The sequence below is a fragment of the Microtus ochrogaster genome, linkage group LG1 (assembly GCF_000317375.1).
Source record: "Microtus ochrogaster isolate Prairie Vole_2 linkage group LG1, MicOch1.0, whole genome shotgun sequence".
In the NCBI taxonomy this organism is placed as follows: domain Eukaryota; kingdom Metazoa; phylum Chordata; class Mammalia; order Rodentia; family Cricetidae; genus Microtus; species Microtus ochrogaster.
In genome coordinates this window covers 52,873,840-52,880,382 of record NC_022027.1, presented here as the reverse complement: position 1 = coordinate 52,880,382, position 6,543 = coordinate 52,873,840, and the positions used below count along the sequence as shown (strand labels likewise).

Below are 6,543 nucleotides of genomic sequence, written 5' to 3'. Positions count from 1 at the left end.
CCATCAGCAGTGCACTGGAAGTCTCTGTCTCTAGTTTATAAGCTCAGCTCACTTTTCAATGGCACTTGCTTCGATACAGGTTATTAACATCCCTCTTCTCCTAGATTATCGTACTTGGCGCAAGGACCTCTGGGCTCATCTGTCCATCAGCTGTTCCACAAATGGTAATGTAATTTCACTGCATGTAATTCAAATACACGTTGGTGCTTATTTTGCTATGGGGATCTTACAACGAATTAAACAAAATACCTGCCTGGATGACCTTATGCATAATAATATTTCTACTCATCACATTTGATAATCACTTGTCTTAGATCTCTAAGAGTAATCCATCCCAGAGAAGGGCAGTTTGTGGAGCACATAAGCCCTTACTTCACCTTCTCAACTTGACTTTCTGGAGCATTCCAGCTACAGCAGCCTAAACAAGCATTGCTTGCCTCCTTCTCCAGCACTTCTTTCTTCCCTTGAAAAAATCGTATTCAGTCTTCAGGGTCAAGCTTGAAGTTTGTCCCATTTTCTTCATGGCCCCAGCCTCACTTAATTGACCTTTCCTTTATGGCTGTGCTTATTTACACTTCTGTCATTTCTCACACTCACAGAATATTATAATTCTTCGCCTGCACATCTGTCTTCCCTAGCAGCTTGTCAGGTTCTTAATTGCAGGAAGAATGATCTAGCCATTTTTGTATCCTGGGTCCCTAGCAAAATTTCTGCCACATTTAGTTCAGTAAGGGCTTGAGTAATGAGGGAAGCAAAATGGTGTGGAAGAGAAGTCTTTAAGGATAGCGTTGGTAATCGAATAGTTAAATGATCTTTATTCTGCACACAGAATAGTAAGGATTAGTAATAGTAATTATTAGTCATAGAAGGATTCTGCACAGAGAATAGCAAGTACCATTGCTAGATGACAGCTGAGAGGCTAGACACTGCAGTCCCCTGCCTAGTGTACATCAATCAAAGCAAAAGTGGTTTGCTTGCTGCAGGATAGAGAGTCTTTGCTCTTCCCCATCCCTGCGGAGTGAGGGGGAGGAACTGGAGACACATATCATCCACTGGAAAATAAACAGTACAACTCCTGAGCCTCCTTCAGCCGTGGATTTAGGAATAAAATAAAGGAAGAAGAAAGAAGGGGCAATAAAAAGAGAACAAAATGGCAATAAAAGTCTTAGCGGGTCAATACAAGCCTGTGACGGGACTCACATGATTTACACGCGAGTGAGGTGAGGTGTTTAGGGAGGGAGCAGGAGATGCTGCAGCAGGCATGCTCTTGCTACCACTAGGCCTAAATGATGAGAGGACCAGGACGTGTGGCGTTATTTATGGAAGAGGCCATTTTAACTGCTGTGTAAACTTTTAATGTGCAGTGCTTTAGCCAATGAAACACTGTGAGTTTTTTCTCTTGGCATTCCATCACTGTTGCTCTGTAAACACCACAAGACATGCAACTGAACAGGCCTGAGGAGAAAGGGGTGTGGTTATCACTGTTCACTGATGTTTCAAGCACAAAATCCCAGGGTGTGCTATTGATGTGGAGCTAACCCTCACAGACAAAAGATGGAAAGACATTTTATTTTTACTTCATAATCACAAGGTCTCATATTAAGAAATACATATTAATATTTCAACTATATTGTGAGTTTTCCCTCGACACTCAATCCCACCTGTACATTTTAATGTTAATTACAATTTCACTAGTTAAGGAGGCTTCCAATTAGGGAGGCTTATAAAACTACAGCTTATTATCAGAAGACACATCTCGTAAATATAAGCATCCCACCTCTGTTTCCTATCTCTAAGGAAGGAAAGCAAAGACCTGTATTTTGAGATCTGCATTTTGTTTACAGCCATCTTAAATTCACAAGAAAGATATTCACCTTTGCAGGCAAGTTCCAGACCTAGGACATTAGCCTAGTGAGACCTGCAGGCACCAGGCTTTTAGAAAACATTAGCATTTTCCTTTGTTAGTCAACAATCACAGACCCTCAGTATTTACTTATCAGCTAGGGAAGTCTCCAGGCCTGAATTCCAGCAGACCTGACACACCTCCCCTTTCACCTTGTCCCTCCGTTTGCTATATAATAGCCTCTGAGAAAGAATAAATGTGGTGGCTTGATCAGAAATGCTGTCTTGCCGTCATTTCTCATGTCTCTTGCTCTTTCATTCCTCTTCCTCCTATAGGTTTATCAGGGACCCCCGTTTGCATCCCGCTGGCAGGGATAATTACCAATGTGCACCTTTCATAATGAACATGGAAAGCTAAACCCTTACTGTGGTTTCACTCTATGTCCACACAGCGCCAACACTGTTAACTGAAATAGTTTGGGTCAGGCTTGCCCTTGAAACAATTGTTCAGTGAGTATGGAAGGCAGAGCTTTGTCTTTTGACAGGAGATCTATTGTGTGTGTGTGTGTGTGTGTGTGTGTGTGTGTGTGTGTGTGTGTGTGAGGAGTGCTTTGCCTGCCCTATGTTCCTGAATAGCTCGCAGAAGCAAGTGAGAGGCCATGCGAGATGCCCTGGAACTAGCCGTATGACAGTTGTGAGCCGCTGTGCGGGAACCTAGGAAGCAAATCCAGGTTCTGTAAGAGCAGCACCTATCTTCTGCTGAGCCGCCTCGCCAGCCCCCATTACTATCATTTTTGGCTGACGTAACAGTTACTACTCAGAGCAGCTAGATCAATGGAAATAAATCTGGAGCTATAGATATTACCCCTATGCAGGAAAGCAGAGGTCACTCAGACACAACGAAGAACTTCAAATGATTTCTCAGAATTCAAAGGCCCCCAAAACAGCAAGATTTAGTCTATTTGGAGGGGAAAAATGTAAAAGATAAAAAAGCTTAAAAATAATTTGATGTAGTAAATTTTAAATTAGTAGGATACAGAACTTTTAGAGAATGGAATTTCGAAACAGAGCTGGCTGGCCGCATCTGCATACAGTAGAGGCAGTAGAAGACAATGGGAAATAGTGGAGCACAGGGAGCAGCTGCTGGCTCCACCAGGAAGTCTGGAGGTGGCAGAGTGATGGCACTTTCTCCTTGACCCCAGATAAAAGTGAAGCCTAAGGAGCTGAAGGAATGTAAGACTCTATCACAAAGCTCCCTTCATGACTGTTAAGACCAACTGTATGAGTCATGGCAAACAATGATTTACTTCACACTCCTAGGGAACTCTCTGCTTGGAAAATACCAGCTTGGATGTTTCTCAGTAACTTAAGAACCAAGACCTTTCAGGCCTTACCTTTCCTTTCCTGGGCTGTTGTTAAACATCATATTTATTTTTCTTCCAAAAGGTAAATAATTACAAACCATTCTGAAGAATGCATTCTATGTTGATACGAGTTCACATCGAAAGAGGTCTCGTGGTTGACTTACCTAGGAGTCAGCTCTGGGAATGAGTATATTCCCTGACAGAGAAAGAGGAGTAACTTTGAACAAGAAACATTCTTTTTTTATGGGAATTTATCATCTTCAGAGCACTGCTGCATGTTTGCAGCCATGCTTGCTTGCAGCCATGCATGCAGATGCTACCTGCATTGCCTGTCCTGGTGCAAGCAGCCTCCAAATCCTGGAATTATCAATGTATTTGCTGAATTTATTTCTTGCTGTGTCAATCCCTCCCTATTGTTTTAAGGATAAATTTCCAATTTACATCGTGTTTTCATGAATTTACACATATTTATTGTTTCATTAATAATTCTTACAAGGCAATTAACATGTAATTAATGAACCATGAATCTGAAAATTGGCTTAAAGAATTTTGTCATTTTAAGGACTTTTAAAGCTAAACGTTAAAGGCTTCCTTTCAAGGTGTACATTATATAACCACCTGGAAATCGTAATGAAAATATCCAAATATCATCATCATAGCAAATGAATCTGTTTTTAGCAGTTTACTTTCTTCTAGTGCTTTAAAAAAACGGAGTACACGAAAGACTTATTGGTTAAATTATCAGTTGATAGTGGAGTTTGCTTTTGTTCCTGCTAGACTCATACTTGCAATATTACACATAACTTGCAGGTAAATCTATTCTTAGCAATAATGCCAAGGCAGGCAGGCAAGGCAAGGTCAAAGTTACCCACAGCTAATGGGCTGCTGTTACCTCTGCAAAGGACAGACCAGGAAAGCCACACAATTCGTAACTGTACAGTCCATGTGAGTCCATGTAGCTAAACTTTGTCTCATAGAAGAACACATTTTTGATCTTTGGGGCTACTGTTTTAATGTGTGTGAGTATAGGTATTAATTAAATTTTAGGGAGAAAATGGGTGTGGTCTAGGCTCAACCTTTTGGCTATCTTAGGGTACAATTTCACCTATTTAATAATTTTAAACTACCAGAAAAAATGTTTTAGTTTTACAGAGTTGCTAAACATCAAGTGACTGTTCTTTCCCTCAACAACCTCAGAGACGATAAACTCAAGATTGTCTTAGCAGTGATTTTAATGCGGAATTTTGGTCTGTGAAAGCAAGGCTCATGCCCTTTCAAGCCTTCCAGTGAACAATTGTTCATCAGTGAAGTGCTGGCGTGTACAGGCCGTGAGAATGCTAATGGAGAATCTGGATGGAAACTGGGCTTGAAGAGCATCTCTATGCACAGGACCCTGCACAGCAGGGGCAATCCAAGCTCAACGTCCATTTTATTGGTTAAAGGCAACACAGTTGTTAGGAAAGTTCATCACACTACAGTAAATTCTGTTCTCAGATAATGGGGCTTGGAAATCATTAAACCACTCCTGGTTTGTTGAAAGTTGTCTTGGGCCCTTTGACAGTCGCTCCTAAATTAAAGGTAAACACAGCCCCTAACTTGTTTCTTTCTTTTGCTTTGTTTTAAACAACATTAGATGATTAAAAAATTTCCACAGTCATAGGGCAGCGATACAGTTTGGAATACTGTTCATGTGTAACTCTTGAACGAGTGAAACAACGAAGCTGAAAGCCCACAGCATTTACATTTCTGTGTGTGGGATACACTAGGTACCACACAACTAACACAGAATCTTGTTAGCCAAAGCAATCAATAAACAACAAGCAAAATAGTTGACTCATATTAACTCTGTATTTACAAAACATAATTGTTAGGAATATTTCTTAAGACGAGTCTCTCTGCCCACACAAATTCCTAACAGTAATTACAAAGTTTTACAGTCGGAAAGATAACCAAACTAGAAATATACATTTTAATTTCTGACTTCCTGTGTGAAACAGTGTCAAAATTTGAAGAAATATGGGTAACATATTAAAACAGCCATGCTTTGCTTAGCTAATTAAATATAGTTTAAAATGTATATATTAAAAATCACAATGTTGTAATTATTTTCTATTTAAGTTATATAGTATATATGTGGCTTTTGTTATTTTTTGAATTCTTCCGTTTCAAAGACAAGGAATAATCTTTCAAAAGAATGTGATCTTGAAGATTCTAAATTTTTTTTAGCATATTCTCTAAGAAATTAATAAAAGCCCCAAACTGGTTAAAAACGAATAAGTATTTACAGATTTCTAAAGAATGGGAATTTCACATTGGAATTTGTAAAAAGATTTTTTTAAAACTACAAAGAAAAGAATGTGTTTTAAAGCCTGTCAATAGGATGGTTGCAGAAGCAAATCACACTTCAATTAAGCTATGTAGATGACAAAAAACTAACAGATCAGAGGGGTTGTACAACACCCAACTTCAAGACAGACATAAACTCCACAAGAAGCATAGGGAATTTACGATGTACTAAAGAGAAGCTGAACCCTAAAGTCTTCCTAAAACGTCTAAGCTACTATTGAGTGAATCTGAACGCTGAAGAAAGGACATGCATGTCAAGTAGGGAAGTTAAGTTTAAGCATTGATGTTTTCTTATCTGCTTCTAAGATCTGACACAATTCAAGGAATTCCAGATCCATTTTACCAGACACATAACTACGTGTAGAAAGTGGCAAACTCTAGAGATTACATTTCCAGAGCTAACTTCTGGATGCAGGAGATACGCTGTTATCTGCAATAACAGACTTTAAAATAAAATTTAAAAAGAAGTTGACGTGATTGTTTATCTTACAGTCAACACCCACCCACCTCCAAGGCCCCAACAATTTATCAAAATACTGAACTTCTTCTACAAGGAAGGAAGTGATGTAACTAGTTTACCTTCTCTGCTTGTAGGAAAAAGCTCAAACATTCTACCCAGGATGGTCCCAGGCGTCTTTCTCCAGGGCAGAAGTGTTTGGAGACCAGTCAGGGAGGATAGCTTACAGACCCCTGGAGGAGAGCTCACTGAAGCCTTTCTCTCCTTTTATCAGCTAGGGTCAGAGACCAATGGCTACTCATTCTGCCTCCCTAAGTCTCCATTAACAAATGTTTAGAAGGCTAGTCTATTAGAAACTGATTGCCAGGGTAGGAATCACACCCCTTTGTCCCTTCATGGCAAAGAGTTCAACAAGAAGGTTAAGTCAGACTTTGAAGTGGTTTATTGTCCCAGTGATCTTTTAAGTTTGAGTGGGCAACACGCTTTGTTTTCCCTCATTAACTTTGCAGGGTTTTTTTGTTTTTGTTTTTTTTT

General features: G+C 39.7%; 1 protein-coding gene across 3 annotated transcripts in view; it reads right to left on the bottom strand.

Annotated features, from left to right (window-relative positions):
* The window catches only part of Arhgap24 (Rho GTPase activating protein 24), a 418,579-nt gene that overhangs the window by 76,863 nt on the left and 335,173 nt on the right, over positions 1 to 6,543 (bottom strand). The gene's annotated exons all lie outside the window — the stretch shown is intronic.